We start from the raw sequence: 19,280 nt of genomic DNA on the forward strand, positions 1-19,280 counted from the left end.
CTGCAGACCACAGCATTCACGGACTCCTCTCCACGCCACCTGGCCACGTGAGTCCTGAGAAGTGCTGAGAAGCAGGTGCTGGCCGTGCCCCCGGCCCTCCTGTGTACACCTGTCCCCTGGCTGGTCTCTGCCTGGCCTCGTCAGCCATGGGCCTCCAACCTCTCCTTCATTCTCTCTTCTTGGAGTTTCCCCCCCTCTCTGGGTGCTTTGGGGAAAGCCAGTTCTGTGGGCCGAAGGTGAGGACTCCACAGCTCCTTCTTCAGCTAGAGCAAGGGCATTGGTTTACTACAGTGCAGAACAAATTCCGCAAACTTCCCCGCATAAAGCAACAAGCATCTATTGGCTCCCAGCTCTACAGGCCGGAAGTCTGAGGCAGCAGGACTGGGTCCCCTGCCCTGGACCTCCTGAGGCTGAAATCAGGGGTTCGGCTTTTACCTGGAGGCTCTGGGGAGAAGGTACTTCCAGGCTCACTTGGTTTGTTGGCAGAATTCAGTTCCTTATGGCTGTTGTTTGAGGTCCCCATTCTGTTAATGGCTGTGGGAGGGGCCGATCTCTGTGGCTCTTCCTTCTTCAAAGTAAGCAAGAGGGCAGGAGTCCTCAGTACCACCAGCAGGAGAAAACCCCTGGTGGGATCAGATTAGGCCCAACTCAACGACAACTGACAAATGCCTTCATCCGTGTAAGGAAACAGAACCAAGGGCGTGACAGCTCATGCATTCACAGGCTCCCCCATACCTGGGAGGGTCATACAGGGACATGGGTGGTGGTGGTGGGGGGGCATTCTTTCAAGTCTGCGTGCCTCGCGTAAGCAGTGGTCTCAGACTCGGGAGGACCCCAGCCGACTCCTCCCCCATCAGGGGGCGTGGGGCCAGGCTGGGAATCTCAGTCCCAGTTTTGAACTCTGCTTTTGCCATTAGCTGGCTGTGTGACCGTGGGCCACCGTCTCCTTACCTGTTCACTGAGGAGACTGGACTATCACAGGTTCTCCACGTGACCGTCTTTTGGAATCACCTGGGGGGGGGGGAGCTTTTAGAAACTAGAGTGCCTGCACCCCATCCTTAGTGATTCTGGTTTAATTTTTCCAGGGTGGGGCCCAGATGTAGATTTATTTAAAAACCTGCCCAGGAGAGTCAGACAGTGAGTCAGGGCTGAGAAACACAGAATTGGAAAATTCCTAAAGCTGAGGTTCTCAACCTGGCTGACACTGGGGTCCCCTGGGGAGATTTTTAAAAAGACCAGTCCCTGTCCGGCTCTAGACCTGCCGCCCGACTGAATCTGGTGGGGTGGGGGTGGGGGGCCCTGGCGGCAGCACCTGCAAAAGCTCACCAGGAATCCCCAGTGTTCAGTCAGGTGACTGCGATTCCTGACACCCTGTCCTTTCCCCCGTGACACCAGGTGGGATGAGGACAAAACAATACTAGACTGAAGGAGGCAGCTGGGACAGGGTCAGCCCCAAAGACCCTTTTGTGGCATTGTGACCTTCCTCCCAAGCCCACTCCGCAGGACTGAGGTTTGAAAGCCATAATGTCCCTGATAGCTTAGCATAGGGCTCCGAAAATGGCCAAGTTCTTGGAAGCTTCCTGGGTCCAGGTGGATCGGTGCAAACTGAATCAGCCCTCCGCAGCCCCGGGAAGGCCTCCTGGCTCCTCAGCTGCTGGGGCCGGAGCCCTGGAAACGGCCCCAGTCCTATTTTCAGTGTGGGCACTGCTTCCTTCTGCACCATTTCCTTCCAAACAAATGGCTTCCCCTTCGGGGAGGTTATCAGGGCACAGCCCAGGGTGGGCAGGGCCGGATTTCTGCCCAGGGCACTCCCAGGTGGAGAGAAGGACCGGAGGATGGGGCCTTGGCAGGGCTGGCTGACCACAGGCTGATCTCGGACAGGAGTGCCAGGCTGGGATGCTTCAGCTCTAGCTGTCTGCCCGTGGCATCCGGATATAGGGGCTCGCTTCTTTCCCTCTTGGGATAATGCAGCCTTGCAAACAAGGACCAGCCTGCTGGCCAGTGAGCCATGCTGTTCGCCTGGGGTTGCCCAGGTGCCTGCCTAAGTGCTCTGTGGGGACCTAAGGCCACAGCTTTCCATTTTTACCCTTTCTTCCGTGTGTGTGTGTGTGTGTGTGTGTGTGTGTGTGTGTGTGTGTGTATGTGAGAGAGAGAGAGAGAGAGAGAGAGAGACAGAGCCAGAGAGAGCCAGAGAGGGACAGATAGGACAGACTGGAAGAGAGAGAGATGAGAAGCATCAATTCTTTGTTGCGGCACCTTGGTTGTTCATTGATTGCTTTCTCATATGTGCCTTGACCGGGGGGGGGGGGGCTACAGCAGACCAAGTGACCCCTTGTTCGAGCCAGCGACCTTGGGCTCAAGCTGGTGAGTCTTACTCAAACCAGATGAGCTCAAGCTGGCGACGTTGGGGTTTCGAACCTGGGTCCTCTGCATCTCAGTCCAACGCTCTATCCACTGCACCACTGTCTGGTCAGGCTCTTCATTTCTTAAGGGCCTCACAACTGGTCTTTCCCTTGCCAGTGTTGTCCCCTTTCATTTGTTTTCCTCACAACAGTGGTGGCTTTCAGAAAATAAGAGTTGAATCAATCACTCCCCTGCTTAAACTGTTCAGGGGCTCCCTATTGCCCTGAAGATCAAATCCAAAACCCTAACACAGCCTGTGAGGATTTTAACACAGCTTAATGTGACCTCTATCTCCTTTCCCTCTTGCTCATTCCACTCACAATGGCCTCCTCCTTTTTTTTTTTTCAAACACACTGAGCTCCTTTCTACCCCAGGGCCTTTTCACTTGCTATTTATTCCCTTACATGAAATACTCTTCCCGTGGCTGATAATTCTTCTACCTGTCATCCTATAAAGAGAGCTTCATCAATCACCCTGTCTAAAACAGCACCCCCACCACTGTCTCTGTCACCCTGCTATTTCTTCTCAGTACTTATTATCATTAAACGTGTCTTGTTTATTGATTTGCTTTATTTCTTCCTTGTCTATCTCTACCCTTAGCAAGTAAACTCCTCAAGGGCAGGGACACTGTCTATATAGCCTATTTGCTGTGAGTTTCTAGGCCTGAAAAAACGCTCAATAATTAAGTGTTGGCTGAATAAATAAAAGAAATTGACAAAGCGTTTCAAAGCATGTAGTGTGTACAAGGCCCTGTAGAGGTGTAGGAATGCATCTGTCACCATCTCCAGTGAAATACGTGCCAAGGATTTTTCTAAGTGCTGTAAGTATGTGAACTCAATCTTCCAACAACCCTATGAGGTAGATAGTACTGGGATCGTTCACCATTTATAGGTGAGAAAACGAAGGCTCAGGGAGGTTTAGGCGACCTGTGCAACCAAGGCTCCACAGCGGGTCCAGCCCAGGCACGGTGGGCTCTCTGGGCCATACTGTCAGTGGGGAAACACAGTGTGATGCAAACTGCTCAGCCGGATCGGTTGCACAAGGCAGGGCACCCACTGTGTTCCACTCCCACGGGGGTGGGGCACGGCTGCAGTGGGCCGGGGCAGGGAGACAAGGGTTCCCCTCGCAAACCCTAATAGAAGAGGCAGACGACCACAGTGAGAGCAATTCCGAGCCCACTGCTGCCTGCCACCCCAGACTCAGTTCCCCCATTTTCAAGGTGCAAAGAGCATGGGATGGGCTTGGGCATCTCTCCCCATTTTATGAGTCTCTTAAGTGACAAATGAGTGCCAATACCAAATGTCCCTCGGACTCCGAGGTGGGGGGCAGATGGCGGGAGAGGCATGTGGATCTGAGTCGGCACTTGGGAGACGGTGCAGCGGGAGCCGGTGGCTGTCGTTTCCGCCTGCACAGTGGCCAGGCCCCGTCCTCTGCTAGCAGTGACCCGTTCTCCTGTGGGAACTGCCCCATGGCCATCACATGTAGAACCGGGGGTGGGAGGGAGGAGAAGTCCAATAAGGTGCCCTGCATTCCCCTGGCCCCAGGGTGGGCACCTGACCCAACCCGAACCAACCAAATCTCTCCAGACCTGAGGCCCAGCTCCGGGAGGCAGGCGGGAAGGTGGAAGGTGATGCCCACTGCCAGACTCCTCCCAAGGTGTGCAGTGCTCTGTAGCTTCTGTGGCTGAGGGGTTGGGTGTGGGCTCACTGCCCCCACACTCCTCAGAAGTCCCTGCCTCCCCCTCTGACCTCATTTCTTACCACTTTCTCCATCACTCACCATGTTCCGGCAACACTCTCACTTCTTTATTCCTTACACAAGGCAAACTCCTCCTCACCCCAGGGCATTTGAACTTGCTGTTCCCTCTGCTTGGAACCTTTAGCCCCAGTCCTTATTTCACATGATTGGCTTCTTCTCAGAATTTCAACCTTCCTTTGCAGTGTTTTCAGAGAGGTGTTCTAAGATCACCTGGGAACCCCTGGCCCGTCCTGCTGGTCGGTGTCTGTCACACCCTTCAGGTGTGTTTTCTTCAGGGCACACATCAGCGGCTTGGGTTATTTCGCTGACTTATTTTTTAGCTTATTTCTGTCTGCCTCGCCTGGCTTTTTGCAAGCCCCATGGGAGCCCTTCTCTGAGCGTCATGCCTCCCACTGCCTCCCGGGCCTGGCAGAGTCGCTGGCACTTGGCCAGTGCTCAATAAATAATATTTGAATAACTGAGTGAATGAATGGCATAATGTATTAAGTCTAACCCCAGAGAACTCTCGCAGGGAATACTTCAAAGTGCGCGGATTCTTTGTTGTATTTTCAAACGGGAAAACCGAGGCCCCGTGAAAGAGCAGGAAGTTGTTCCAGGACTCGGTCAACCTGGTCTTCCTTCCCTGGGGGAGCAGAACTTCTCCCACCCCTCCCACCCACATGCTTGGCCTTTGGGGTCACTTCCCACAATTTTTTAAGCCAAAGTCACCCCAATGCCAAGTAATGCCCATCCATGAGCTTCCCTCTTTCCTCTGCCCGAGGTTTCGGGAAGGAGTGTTGGTCTCTCTTTGTCAGAACACAAAGCTCTCTCACGTGTGGATGGAGGAGCCTTTGAACACCTGGAACTGCAGCACCTGGGAGGTGGGAGGTTGGGAGGGCAGAAGCCAGGCCGACGAGCTGGGTCCTGCCGTGTGCCCGTCCAAACGGATCCGGCTGGCATGTGGGTGGTGTGGTTCAACTGGTTGGGTGAGTGTGGGGTGTGGGCCGGCAAGGGTGCCAGCCAGTGAGTTGTGACACCCCCACCCTGGCGACTGGGAGGCACTCTAGGGAGATAGCTGGTCTCCCAGTGTCTCTCCAGCCCTGGCACCACTGACTCTGGGTTTGGGACCCTCAACTCAAGAGACCCAAATATTCCCTGGCATCCTTCCAGGAGCCGGGGGGTGGGGGGGTTTGCTGGGCTGATGTCACTTGATCAGGGCTTCCCAAGAGTGTCCCATCTCATGGTGGAAGGCAAGGAGGAAGCATTCTGGGGCTGGACTGGAGTGGTTGAGAGCATAGATAAGTGGACAAAGGAGAGGCCAGTGTGGGGAGAAACTCAATGGGGGCAGAGAGTGGAGTGTGGTTGTTGTAAGTGTCAGGCCACCAAGATCTTTGCGTCTTGGCTCTGACACCTACTTAATTAGCCTGTCTGAGCCTCAGTTTCTTCATCTGTAAAGTGAGGATTGTAGCATCTACTTTCCCATGTTGTGAAGATGAAATGAGCTAGAGCATGTAGGGTGCTTAGCACTTAATACACGCTCAATAAAATCAGCCTCAGAAGGAGCAGCTTAGAGGGGGAATAGTAAAAACAGTCTTGCTTTTTGTCCTAGGTAAGTTTCACTTTCCTTGCCTAGGAAATGCAGAAATGGGCCTCACCCCTCGGGACTCTTTCAGTTCTAAAATCTATCCTGACACCTTGTAAAGCTAGTTGATAATGGCTCTAGCTAAAGGGTTAATGACTGATTGTAGCTAATGACCAATGATGGCTTAGTAGGGTCCCTTATCTAAGAATATTTACATTTTAATCAGTGACCACTTGAGAAGCCAAAGGAACATTCTCTGCAGAACTTAAGGTTGCGTTGAAGATAAAGAGAGGGGATTTTGGCTCAAGGGGGCTTCCTGGGTTCTTTCATGTCTCCCAGGGGCATTTGTACCTGGCCCTGAGTGTATTAGATGGGTGGGCATGGGGCACAGCTGGAACGAGGAAAGACAGAAGCCATTGAAGCTGCCTTCAACATTCCCTTGGGGATCTTGTGACTTTCTTTGTGGGGGCTGCAAAGGACCAAGACCAACAGATGTGCCAGGAAAACATCTGGGGGGCTAAGCTTGAGAAGAGGCCCCAAGATTCTCTCTTCTTCTGTGTCATTGTTCTTGATCACCTAGATTTATTCTAGAACAAGGCTTCCTGAATTTGGTCATCATCTCCATACCACCTTTATCAGACCTCAGTGCCACGTGTCAGGGCAAACTTCTATTTACTAAACATCTGCTCTTATCCTGCAAGGGCCCTTTGAAGCACCAAGGTGCATGACCTCATCCCTAGCTCAGGGTGTCTTACGTACCTCAGTCCCCCTTCCTGTCTCAGATCTTCTCCTGCACATGGCATCTCTGATTGTCTCATGTATACGGGGTTCCCATACATACGTACCTATTAAAAGTGGTCATTTTCTCTTGCTAACCTGTCTCATGTCTATTTGATTGTTAGACCAGCCAGAAGAACCTTGAGGGTGAAGGAAACTTTGTTTCTTCCATGCAAAAACAAAACAATTTTTTCAATTCTATCTTGATGCTCTTGCCTAACCAAACTCCTGAGTGAGGCCTGAATGCCCTTTCTTTAAAATGGATACTGTTCTTTCGTTCATTCAGCAGATCCCTGAGCCCCTACTATGTGCCGTGCATCATAGTGACTGTTGTCCTCGTGGAGCCTTCTAGAAGCCAAGTACTGGTCTAAGCACTTCCTGTGCGCTGACTTGTTAAGCTCTCTCTACAGTCTTATGAGCTGGGTTCTATCATCCCCTTTCATCAGATGGGCAAACAGAGGCACAAAGAGGTTGGGAAATTTGTGAACGTTTGCACAACTAGGGAGGCTGTTACGGGCTAAATTGTATTCTCCTCTCCAAATTCATATGTTGAAGTCCTAACCCCCTGTGTCTCAGAATGAGACTGAATTCGGAGATGGGGTCTTTAGAGAGGTAATTAAAGTTAAAATGAGGCCATTAGGGTGGGTCCTTCTCCAATGTGCCTGGTGTCCTTATAAGAAGAGACTAGGCCTGACTGGGTGGTGTCACAGTGGATAAAGTGTCAAGCTGGGACGCTGAGGACCCAGGTTTGAAACCCTGAGGTCGCCAGCTTGAGCACAGTCTCATCTGGCTTGAGCAGGGGGTTGCCAGCTTGAGTGTGGGATTACAGACATCACTCCATGGTTGCTGGCTTGAGCCCAAGGTCACTGGCTTGAGCAAGGGGTCACTGGCTCGGCTGAAGCCCCCTGGTCAAGGCACATATGAGAAGCAATCAATGAACAACTAAGGTGCTGTAACTATGAGTTGATGCTTCTCATCTCTCTCCCTTCCTGTCTGTCTGTCTGACTCTATCTCTGTCTCTCTCTCTCTCTCTCACTTAAAAAAAAAAGAGGGGAGGATATTAGGACACAGACATGTATAGAGGGAAGATGACACGAAGACACGGAGGAGACAGCCATCTACAAGCCAAGGAGAGAGGCCTCGAAAGAAACCAACCCGGCCGAAACCTTGATGTTAAGACTTCTATCCTCAGAATTGTAAGAAAGTATATTTCTCTTGTTTAAGGCTTCCATCTGTGTTCCTCTGTTATGGAAGCCTGAGCAGACTAGCACAGAGGAGCAGAGCCTGGAGCCGGTAGCGTAACCACCGCGCTGTATCTGTCAGTGCTGAAGGCATCCTAGCGCCCAACAGAGATTTTCTCCTTGTGATCATCAGGGAATAGCATTCTTACTCCATAATTCAGTGTCATTGGTTCCATGGCCATGTATCACCTGAAGTAATCTTCAGGACTGCTGGGGCGTATGGACCTCCTTTGGGAAATATAAACCCGAGAGTTAGGCTAGCCGGGTCCATGACAACCCATGAGTCCATGATGCCGACCGAGCAGTCGGCTCTCCCGGACTTTTGCATGACAGATAAGTGACTTCATATTCCTTAGGCCAGCTCTGTCTCTACTGATTTTCTTGGACTTTGCTGCCTTAAGCCATCTTCTGGAAATCCCAATAAGTACACCGACCTTTCTCTGACCTCATGATGTAGGGCAAAGCTTCTCAGTTTAGTGTGCATACACACTTTCTGGGGAATCTCATTAAAATGCAGGTTCTGACCCAGTCGGTCTGGGCGGGGCCTGAGATGCTGCATCTTTAACAATGGGTGAGGCCGGTGTTGCTGGCAGGGAGGAAGGGTGGCTTAGGAGCTGAGGTCATGTGAAAACTTCAACAGATGCTGTGGGTTCCTGCATCAGAATCTGGTGGTTGGAGAGATGGTTAGAACCCCTGAGAGTGGGAATGTTTAGAGGCCATTTCAAGAAAAACAAAAAACAAAGCATCTCATTTAATCTTTAGCCAATGACTCTTTTGCCAGTTTTCTGGCCCTTAAATCCGGGATCTGCCATGAAGGAGGCCCTGGAATAACTGTTTCCAAGCCACAGGACCAGTGTCTAGTAGATTTCTATCATCCTGGATCAAGGGAGAAACTCAGCGTGGTTCTTCAGTGCCATGCTGAACTGGTGTGAGTTGAGGAGGATCCTCTAGAAGTGAACTAATACTGCTACATGGTCAGTGCCTTCTCCAGGGAACTTACAACCCGAGCTCTGACACTCTGGGTTCCAACTCACTGCGTGATCCTGGACAAAACTTGGCCATCTATTCTAGAATCTTCCAACTCTTTTTTGGAAAGATCCCCTACCTCCCAATCTTAAAAGACACATTTTCAGAGAGACCTTCCCCCTTTGATTCCCATGACTATTCTGTCTGTGACAATTCTGTCTCCAGGTCTGTTGTTTGCCTTATAACTTTTTAAAATTAAATGCATGATCACTGATATTTTCCACTTCCTTAATAGCAGTTGCCATAACTTGTAATTGTATGTTTGTTTGTGACTTTACTTATTTATCTCATGGCTAATTGCACCCTCCACTGGGTGGGGTACCATGTCATTTTCATTCATCCGTATTTCATTCATCTCCCAGCACCTAGTGTAGAGCCTGGCCCTTGGGGACCCTTGATAAACAATTGTTGGAAGAAGAAATAAGAACAGCAGCCTTCCTAAACTTTAACATGCATGTGATTCATCTGAGGATTTTGTTAAAATGCAGATTCTGATTCAGTAAGTCTGAGCAGAGCCTGAGAGTCTGCATTTTTCACAGGTTCCCAGGAAATGGTGATGCCACTGGTCCTTGGACTACACCTTAAGTAGCAGTGACCAAGGTCAAGTCTATCCTGTTCAGCTTTTCAGCCCACCATCCACTGTCTCCTTTCTCATTGCTTAATGCTTAGGGGAGGTTCCAAGCTCTTCAGAAGCAAGAATGGGGCTATTGAAACCCCAGAAAGGATTGATAAAGAAGTAGGACAGTCTGATCAAGTGGTGGCGCAGTGGATAGAGAGTTGGACTGGGATGCAGAAGACCCAGGTTCGAAACCCCGAGGTTGCAAGCTTGAGCGCGGGCTCACATGGTTTGAGCAAAGCTCACCAGCGTGAGCCCAAGGTCGCTGGCTTGAGCAAGGGGTCACTTGGTCTACTGTAGCCCCCTGGTCAAGGCACATATGAGAAAGCAATCAATCAGAAACTAAGGTGCCGCAACAAAGAATTGATGCTTCTCATTTCTCTCTCTTCCGGTCTGTCTGTCCCTATCTGTCTCTCTGTCTCTGTCTCTCTCTCTCTCTCTCTCTCTCTCTCTCTCTCTCTCACACACACACACACACACACACACACACACACACACACACACACACACAGAAGTAGGACAAATTGCAAGGAGCACAGAATTAATGAAACCCCAGAAGCTGAGCAGAGCACATGGGGCTTTCAGAAGGTATCACAGCCTACAGGACCTGGCTTCTCTAGACCTGGGGGATGAACAAAGATAGTCCCACCTAGCTTGCCCAGGATCTCTCCCAGAAAGAAAATGGGCTCTTCCAGGAAGAGTTAACCCTTTCCTCACCAGCTTGTCTCTGTTCTCAGTGCAAATTTCACCATACACATCCCAGCAATTTAACACACCTGGACTGACTTTTCCACTGGTGGTGGCGGTAGTGGGCTCCACATTGCCTCGGTGACAACATCTGTCCCTTACTCTAACCAAGGGCTCACACAAAGCCCTCTCTAGCAACAGAGAGACACACCTGCAGGACAAGGTCATTCAGCTGAGTTGATGATGCGCTCCATGGGCCCATCTCTGTGGGAAAGTAAGGTGGGCCTCCATCAGCTGTGATGTCAACTCACCATGTGTCTAGGTTGTCAGGAAATCCAGTTAAGTGTGATGCTCAGTGACTATGACCATGTTTAGTTAAAAAGCTAATGCAGTGTTTTTCAAAGGATGGTCCACATACCACAGGCATCAGAATCACTTTGCAGTTGTAGTGGGGAAAGAGCTTATTAAATATGCAAAATCCTGGGCTTTAGCCCAGACCTACCATTCCAGCACTTTCGGAAGCAAGGGCTAGAAATTTGCATAATTCTTAGGCTCCCTAGATGACTCATATACGCTTTCACCTTTTAAAATCTCTGGGCTTATATATTTGCTTCCTCTTGAGTCAGCATAGTTTTTATTTCTTTTTGTGTCAGCTCTATTGTGTGTGTGTCTTTGATCGCCAGCTGCCTGAAATCCCTTTGGAAGCCAGACAGTAGAGTAGATATAGGAGGCTTCACACATGGCTAGGTGCCCCAGGGAGCAAACTCTGCCCCTTTGATGCTCTTCTTGCTAACGATGCCATCATCAAAGTGCAGCCCACATAGAAGCTGCCCAATGACTCTTCCTTATGACCTGAATCAAGTCAACTGGTCTGCGAGTCCAGGTTCTTTAGGAAACATCTGCACCTTTGAACCCTCCAATGGACCATTTAATCTGAGCTTGACTTTTCAGACCTCTATGCAATGTTGTTGTCCTTATACATCTCCCTGAAGGGACTTCTGAGTCACCTTTGGGATATTCTTCTCCAACACCCATAGTCATTCTAAAATGTGAGTGGAATCTTGGATCCCAAGTTACTAGCCTGTCTCACCCCCTCATTTCTCTGCTCGAGCCCACGCTGGCTCTCCTCTACCTTCCCCACACTGCAGTCAATCAGGCCATGTTGCTACTTTTTCATTCTTTTGTTTATGCAACTTTATTTAAGATAAATAAGTCTCTCACTAGCAGAGCTATTAGTTGATCCTTCATCCATAGGCAATGTGCATCAGTTATTCAGTGCTATGTTAAACATTGTATTGGAAGATAGATGAACTAATAGCTCCAAGCTTCCTAACAATTTAAATGAAAAAATTACAAAATGTTAGAGACCCTATTTTGGAATGCAAAGGGTATTTGATTTCCAATTTCCATTCTCTGTCATTCCTTCATTGGCATGCATAAAATACATCACATTTCCTGTTCTGCTGATGCTATAAATGCAATACCAATTCTATAGCCACATCAGGTTATGAGTGTAAGGCATGTCATGCAACCTCAAACCTCTAAGAGTGGAAGGCTTCAATGAGACTGGACGCTGCTAATAATGCTGCCTGCTTTGGTATGATGACAATATCTGTCTCCCTCTTCCTTAGACGATGTCTTCAGCATGTCGGAGCAGTGAGGAAAGGTGCTTCAACAGTGCTCCGTCGCCCAGAATGAAGCCCCCAACCCTGCCTTAGCCAGACTGATTTTCCCCAACCTCATTCTTGCTCTCCCCTTTCTAGCCACATTGGCTCCTTTCAGACCCTCCTATCCACCACATTCCTACCCAGAAGGTCTTTAACCAAGTGCTGCTTCCTCCACCTGGGGCCCTCTCCCTGCCCTCTTGCCAAGCCAACTCCTAGTTACGCTTCAGGTCAAAGGCTTGAGCTCCCACACCACTTCCTCAGGGAAGTCCTCCCTGATGTTTCCGCCTGAATCAAACCCCCTTTACTGCAGGTTCGCAGAGCACCAGCTTCTCCTTCCTTCAAAGCATGACTGCTATGATGACATGTTCACACTGAGTTGAGTGATTACTTAACTCATTAATTCATTCAAGTGAGGGTGATGCCATTGTGCATGGTTCCCTGGGACAGTTCCTATTAATGATATTTGTCCCACAGCAATTATGAATAGTACCCCTCTTATACTCAAAAGTGTTCTATTTTGGATGATAAATTATGTGGCCGTCCCAATGACAGTCCACCCCACCAGACTGGAAACTCCATGAGAACACCTGCTGTATATGTTTCTGCTCATCATTGTCTTCTGGGCACCTGGGCTCCAGAGAACCAGGGAGATCCTGCCTGGCTACTTATGGCCCAGCCTTGGAAGTCATATAGCTTCACTTCCACTACATTCTCTTAGCCAACTAGACACCAACCCATGAGCCTAAGCTCTCAACAGGCTGAGTGTCAAAATGTTTGCAGACATGTTATAAAACCACCCCACCCCCACCCCACCAATGACTTGCATTTCATTCATTCATTAATTCATTAAATAGTCATTGATCCAGTCCCTATTTGCATAGTTTGTAGATGACACAAGAGTTCCTGGCTGAGAGCTAAGGGGATGCTGCTTACAGAACGTTCACCAGGCCAGATGCCTGCTTGGGACCGTGTTTGCCTAGAGGAAGGGACATTTTTTCCTTTTCACAAAGGTGCCATCTCCATGCCAAGCTGTGTGCACTGAGAGGGCACCATTTTCTAAATCATCAGCTCAAAAGGGGCACCTTTGTCCAATTCTCATAAAGACTAGGGGAAACCCTGATTGGTTACCCGCTACGTGTCAGACATCGGTGACGAAGCCCTGGGCAAGATGGGTATGGCCTCTGCTCTCAGGGAGATTGTGTTCTATTGGGAATGAAGACCATGAATAAGAAAGCATACGAATAAGACATTTTCAAATACAATTACAGGTTGTAAACAGTGTTACAGGAGAAAAGCCCCTCTACTGAGCACCTGCCCTGTGCAGAGTCTGGAGGATGAGGCTGCCTTGTCCTGGGCCACCGCCTCTTAGGGGCTGAAACAGGGGAGGAATAAACAAGAGCCAACAGAAACCAGCTGTCTGTCCCCACATAAGGAGGGAATTCCAGACTGGTCAGGTGTAAGGACTTTAAGAGCAAAGCAAGAGTCTCTTTGCCCAGAATGCTTCGCATACCTTCCTGCCTGGAAGCATAGGGATGGACAAGAATTGCTAAGTTTCCCCACCTCCTACCTACCCTACCCACCTCCTACCTGCCTTATCATTCTTCTTCTTTTTTTTTAAACAGAGACAGAGAGAGAGTCAGAGAGAGGGATAGACAGGGACAGACAGACAGGAACGAAGAGAGATGAGAAGCATCAATCATTAGTTTTTCGTTGTGGCACCTTAGTTGTTCATTGATTGCTCTCTCATATGTGCCTTGACTGCAGGCCTTCAGCAGACTGAGTAACCCCTTGCTCGAGCCAGCAACCTTAGGTCCAAGCTGGTGAGCTTTTGCTCAAACTGGATGAGCCCACGCTCAAGCTGGCGACCTCGGGGTCTCGAACCTGGGTCCTCCGCATCCCAGTCCGATGCTCTAGTCACTGCGCCACTGCCTGGTCAAGCTGCCCTGTCACTCTTTAAATTTTGAACTGTGGGACTGTAAATGTGAAGTGTGAGCATGTATGCGCAGGTCTTCCAGTGGAAAAAAGAAGATATCCTTTTCCATACCCGATGATTCATAAGGATTTGTGAGTCTGGCCTGAGTTTTGAGGCTGGGGTTGCCTGACTGAGACAATGGTCAGTGAGCTTAGGAAATGTTTCCATAGTCTTTACAGCCCAAGAGACAACCCACATGCACAAAGATACCCAAGAATCTTGGAAAACCAGACCAAACCAAACCAAAGTCTAGCAGAACAATGAGTAGAACTGACCGATGTTGGTAGTAAGTTCCATGAGATCAAGGGTTTCTGACAAGTTTGTTCACTGCCTGTTGCCAGTGCCTTAAACAGTGTCTGGACACGGGAGAGTCACACTAACTATATATGTTAAATAAATAATTGGAAAACATTATTTCACTGAGTAATTGTTTGACAGAAAGGAAGGAAAGAAATAAGAAATATTTAGAAAAGTACAAAGGATATTTTCATAAACTAATGTCTTCATAGACTGATGTTCAGAGACTGATGTTTTCATAGACTAGTATTCATAATTGTACTGAAGATCTAGAAAAATGAGAGGGATATTATTAACAAGAACTTTTTATTCGTAGCCTTTTCAGTGTTAAACTGTACTCCCCGTTTTTCAGAAGACAGGCCAACAGCGCTGGCCTCTACTCACCTTGCCACACTGGGAAATCCCTCAGAACGTTCTTCCGTGGTGTGCCAAGAACATGGCTGTCCTGGGCTCCAGATGTCTGGGTGGTAATGAGGCTGGTGGGAGCAGCTTCCCCTGCTTCCTGCTGCTCTTTCTGATTGTATGTTGGGAAATTCAAATCTGGGAGAACTCTGAAGCTCTGGCCCTAATGATGCCAAACCTTCTGGTGGAGACTGGGAACTATAGTCAAGTAGTCAGACGTTTGGAGTCACCATGCCAAACATCTCTGTAACGGGAAGTACCCAGACACCGCCCCTTAGGTTTGTTCGACTCACAGAATGCTTGAGTGCATTACGTGTGTTATCTTTAAAAGACCCGAAAGCCTAATGCAGCATCAGGATGGGCTGTGTCTCCACATGTTTGGAAATTGTGTGGCTGTTGACTTTGGTGATTAGTGTTGTAAATTCTTCTTGTACTTGCAGGAAGTCCTATGACAGGGAGCAGCGATGAGACTCAGAGCTCCCAGCTTTAAGTAGGAGGGCACCAGGCCTTCTTTCTCAGCTGGAAACCATGGTGTCCATCCCGCTCCCAGCTCAGTCTGTGGAGGTGGGCGACAAGGAGGAAATGGCCTCAAGAGAGCATATTTCTCAGATAAACTAATGTCTTCATAGACTGATGTTCAGAGACTGATGTTTTCATAGACTAGTATTCATAATTGTACTGAAGATCTAGAAAAATGAGAGGGATATTATTAACAAGAACTTTTTATTCGTAGCCTTTTCAGTGTTAAATTGTACTCCCCGTTTTTCAGAAGACAGGCCAACAGCGCTGGCCTCTACTCACCTTGCCACACTGGGAAATCCCTCAGAACGTTCTTCCGTGGTGTGCCAAGAACATGGCTGTCCTGGGCTCCAGATTCCGCTCAGAGGATTCCCATTTCTTGACTCTTCATACAGCAGGCACTAGGGGTCTTCCCAGCTGACTCTCACGTGCCTAGAGGTGCTGATGGCAGGGCCTTTGGTTTGGAGGATCCTGCTTATCTGGAAGAGTAGCCAAAGAGACAATGTTGCTTGTGAGGCCTTTGAAGGTGGCTGCTATGTTCCTACATCCAAAAGCATTCAGGACAGTAAACCAACTCCAAAGACAGAGATGAAGTGACTTGCCAAGATAAAATGGCTAGTGGAAGATTTTTCTGTTCCTTGGCTTTATGACTTGCTTTGCCAATGAAATGTAAGCATGCAGAAGCTTTTATTTTTATTATTATTTTTAAATTTTTCCATTGATTGGGAGGAGGAAGAGAGAGAGAGAGAGAGGGAGAGAGAGGCATCAACTCATCATTTCACTTAGTTGTTCTATTTAGTTGTGTACTCGTTGATTGTGTTTCCTACAGGCCCTGTCTGGGGGTCAAGCCTGTGATTTCTGGTGCACTCACTGGGTTGATGCTTTATTCACTGAGCTACTTGGCCAGGGCCAAGTACGCAGAAGCTTTTAACAGCCAATGTGTAAGAGCCATGCTCTTAACTTTCCCCCTTCCTGAGACCAGCAGTGGTCCATAAGAGGATGCCCCATCAGCCCGCACCCTAAAGTAAAGAAAATATGAACACATTGTCACAATTAATCCATAATGGACATGTAATATGAGCAAGATATGTCAGCATTTGGGTTGTCAGCCAGAGATACCTGGGAATCTGTGACTGATACAAAGGCCGCCCCAATCTCAGTCAAAGGAGATTACTTTCTTTGTATATTAGTTATCTATTACTGCATAGCAAACTATTCCAAAATTAAGCAGCTTAAAGCAACACACATTTCTTTCTTTTTTTTTTTTTTTTTTGTATTTTTCTGAAGTTGATAATGGGGAGGCAGTCAGACTCCCGCATACGCCCGACCGGGATCCACCTGGCATGCCCACCAGGGGGCGATGCTCTGCCCATCTGGGGCATTGCTCTGTTGCTATCAGAGCTATTCTAGCACCTGAGGCAGAGGCCACAGAGCCATCCTCAGCATCTGGGCCAACTTTGCTCCAATGGAGCCTTGGCTGCGGGAGGGTATGAGAGAGATAGAGAGGAAGGAGCGGGGGAAGGGTGGAGAAGCAGATAGGCGCTTCTCCTGTGTGCCCTGGCCGGGAATCGAACCCGGGACTCCTGCATGCCAGGCTGACGCTCTACCACTGAGCCAACCGGCCAGGGCCAACACACATTTCTTAACTCAGAGTTTTGGGGGGTCAAGAATGTGGGCATGGCTTAACTGGGTCCTTTGCTTTGGGGCCTCTCAGAAGTCTTCCATCAAGGTGTCAGCCAGAGCGTGGGTCTCATCTGAAGTTCAACTGGGGAAGGAGCTGCTTCCAAGCCCACATGGTTGTTGGCAGCCTTCTGGTCCTCGGGGGCTGCCGAAGGCCCCAGTTCCTGCTGGCTGTCGGCCAGAGCTTCCCTTGGTTCTTTGCCACGTGGGCCTCTCTAACATGGCAGCCCACTTCAAGAAAGTAAGCAAACCTAGAAGCAATAGAGAGAGTCTACCAATGGGTCAGAAGTCACAGTTTTTAAAACCTAATCATGGAAGTGACATCCATCATTTTTGCCTTATTCTATTCATTAAAAGTAAGTCATTATGTCCTGTCTACTCTCAAGGGGTGGGGAGTATACAAGGGTGTGAACACCAGGAGGCAGGTCACAGGGGGGCCATCCTGGCAGCCTATCCACCAGTTTGTTTTCAAAGGAAATGGTCATTGAATAGAAGTGAGTACAACCTCTGACATCTGTCAAGATTGAACTGACCCACCAACCAAAAAGCAGGTTTCAGTGGCTGGATCATGTTCATATTTGATCCATTTCCATTACGACTTTATAGATTTAAATCATAGATTTCTGTTAGATCCCCATCCTTCTTGACAATAGTCCACATACCAGTATTCTTTTCCATTATGCAATCTGCTACAAGTTGTGGTAGGCTTTCATAAGGTCAGGTCAGATCTGCCTCCAGGCATGACACCCCTCGTTATTCCTTCTGAGAACAGAAAAGAGTCAACAGGAGCAGGTGATAACAGACTGGCAGAACCTCAAAACAGCTAAGCTAGGAAAGATACACAAGAGATCACTGAATTCTTGTTTACCTTCTCTCCCCAACCATGAAACAACTCTCCCTCACAGCCTTCTCCATGGCCTTCCATGCCTTCAGATGCCTTTCTTACAGTCTTCTCTCTCTTCCCATAGAAGATGACCCATCTATCAGCCAGCTACAGCTGCGAAACAGACACCCGCGACGCCTCAGTGGCATGCCACAATAGATGTGCCTTTCTCATTCAGTGTCTGCAGCTTGGCTGGAGCCTCTCTGTGACCCAGATGGAAGTTCTGCAGGTCACCCAGGGTAGCTCTGCTCCCCATCTCTTTTATGTGTCTGGGGCCAATGGGCTACCAGAGGTATATTCAGCTTATGGAAATGGTAAAAGCACAAGAGGGCAAGCCCCACCGCCCAAGCTCATTCCCAGCCCTTGCAATGTGTTGTCTTCTAATATCTCATTGGCCAAAGCCATTCACCCAGCCTAGCTCAAGATTAAGGGGGGGGGGGGGGAGGGTGCTCCGATGGCTGGGAGGCTACATCGGGAGTGTAAATATATACATTATTTTAGAGGGATGAAGTACTGGGGCCCCAAATTCAATCAAACATACTCTTACTTTTCCCTCACACCATGTTGAGGTTTCAAACTTACTATTGAAACACTAGGAGATACAAGTAGTCAGGAGGCAGACTTTTCCCCTCCAATCTTACTAAAGAGACAAGTAGATATTTAGAGGGAGAAAACTAAGAGGCACACCTAGCAGGTGAACTGGACAGGGAGGTGGGGTTCCGAGAGGTTTTTGAAACCAGAAAGAGGAACAATCCATCCATTCCTTTCTCTGCGTCCTGGAGAGGGAACTTGGTGTCTGGCCAGGCTCTTCCCAGCTTGAGGCACACCCCACCAGCAGGTGCACGGGAGGTGGTTTTAGGTGAGGGAGGGAGGAGGCATTGCCTAGCTTTGAATCACAGACTGAGAACACAATTTCCTTTTCAATTATCTCACGATAGTTCTGATTAGAAGAAGGAGAAAGTCTTCTGGGCTAGCGGGTCTCTAATGCCTCTCTTATACCTGCTGATTTCCTTCTGTAATAGCTCCTGAACCTCAGGTCCACGGGCTCTTCCAGGTAACAGTATCTGACTAAAATGTTCTAACGCTGTTTTCTTTGGGTTGTGTTTAGATTAGTAAGTTTGTCTTCTATTTCTGGCAGATAACACTGGTTTCCTGTTTACCATGATGATATAGAGATTCCTTTTAAAACAAATATAGTTAAATAAACAGCGTTCATTTAAAGGAAAATGTTAAGGGAATACGAGTTCAGGTGGCACGTGGAAATGGCAGAAATGATGGCTTGGCCAGGGTTAGCATTTGGTAAATAGCTGTATCATGGGGAGAGAAGAGCAGGGTCTGCTGCAGTGGACCTGAGTTCGAATCCATGCTCCATCCCTCACATAGGGCACGTGACTTAGGTAGCTTCTCAGAGCCTCGGTGTCTTCATTGGCTTGTGTGTTACACTGAAGGTAATGTTTGTAAAGTAACTGGTACAAAGTGCTCAGCAAATGGCAGGACTGCTCCAGCCCCACCTGGATTGTGCATTTTGGGAGAACCTTCCCAGTTTTCTCTGTCTTCTAGGTGGCTGTGAGACAGAGAGAGGCCCCTGTCCCTGATGGGAGAGCCCCTCCTCTGCAGCAACCAGACCCGATTCTCGTCACCTTTAAACAGGGCCTCTGTTCCAATGAGCCCCTTCTCGCCTCCTCTGCAGCCCTAAGAAGGATCTCTCGCTCGAGAGATGAGTCTTGATTAGCCGTAGAATTTCTGAAATAAAAGCCATGTGACAGGTCAGACATTGGACCTACTGGAAAA

Source organism: Saccopteryx leptura, chromosome 4 (genome assembly GCF_036850995.1).
Source record: "Saccopteryx leptura isolate mSacLep1 chromosome 4, mSacLep1_pri_phased_curated, whole genome shotgun sequence".
NCBI lineage: Eukaryota > Metazoa > Chordata > Mammalia > Chiroptera > Emballonuridae > Saccopteryx > Saccopteryx leptura.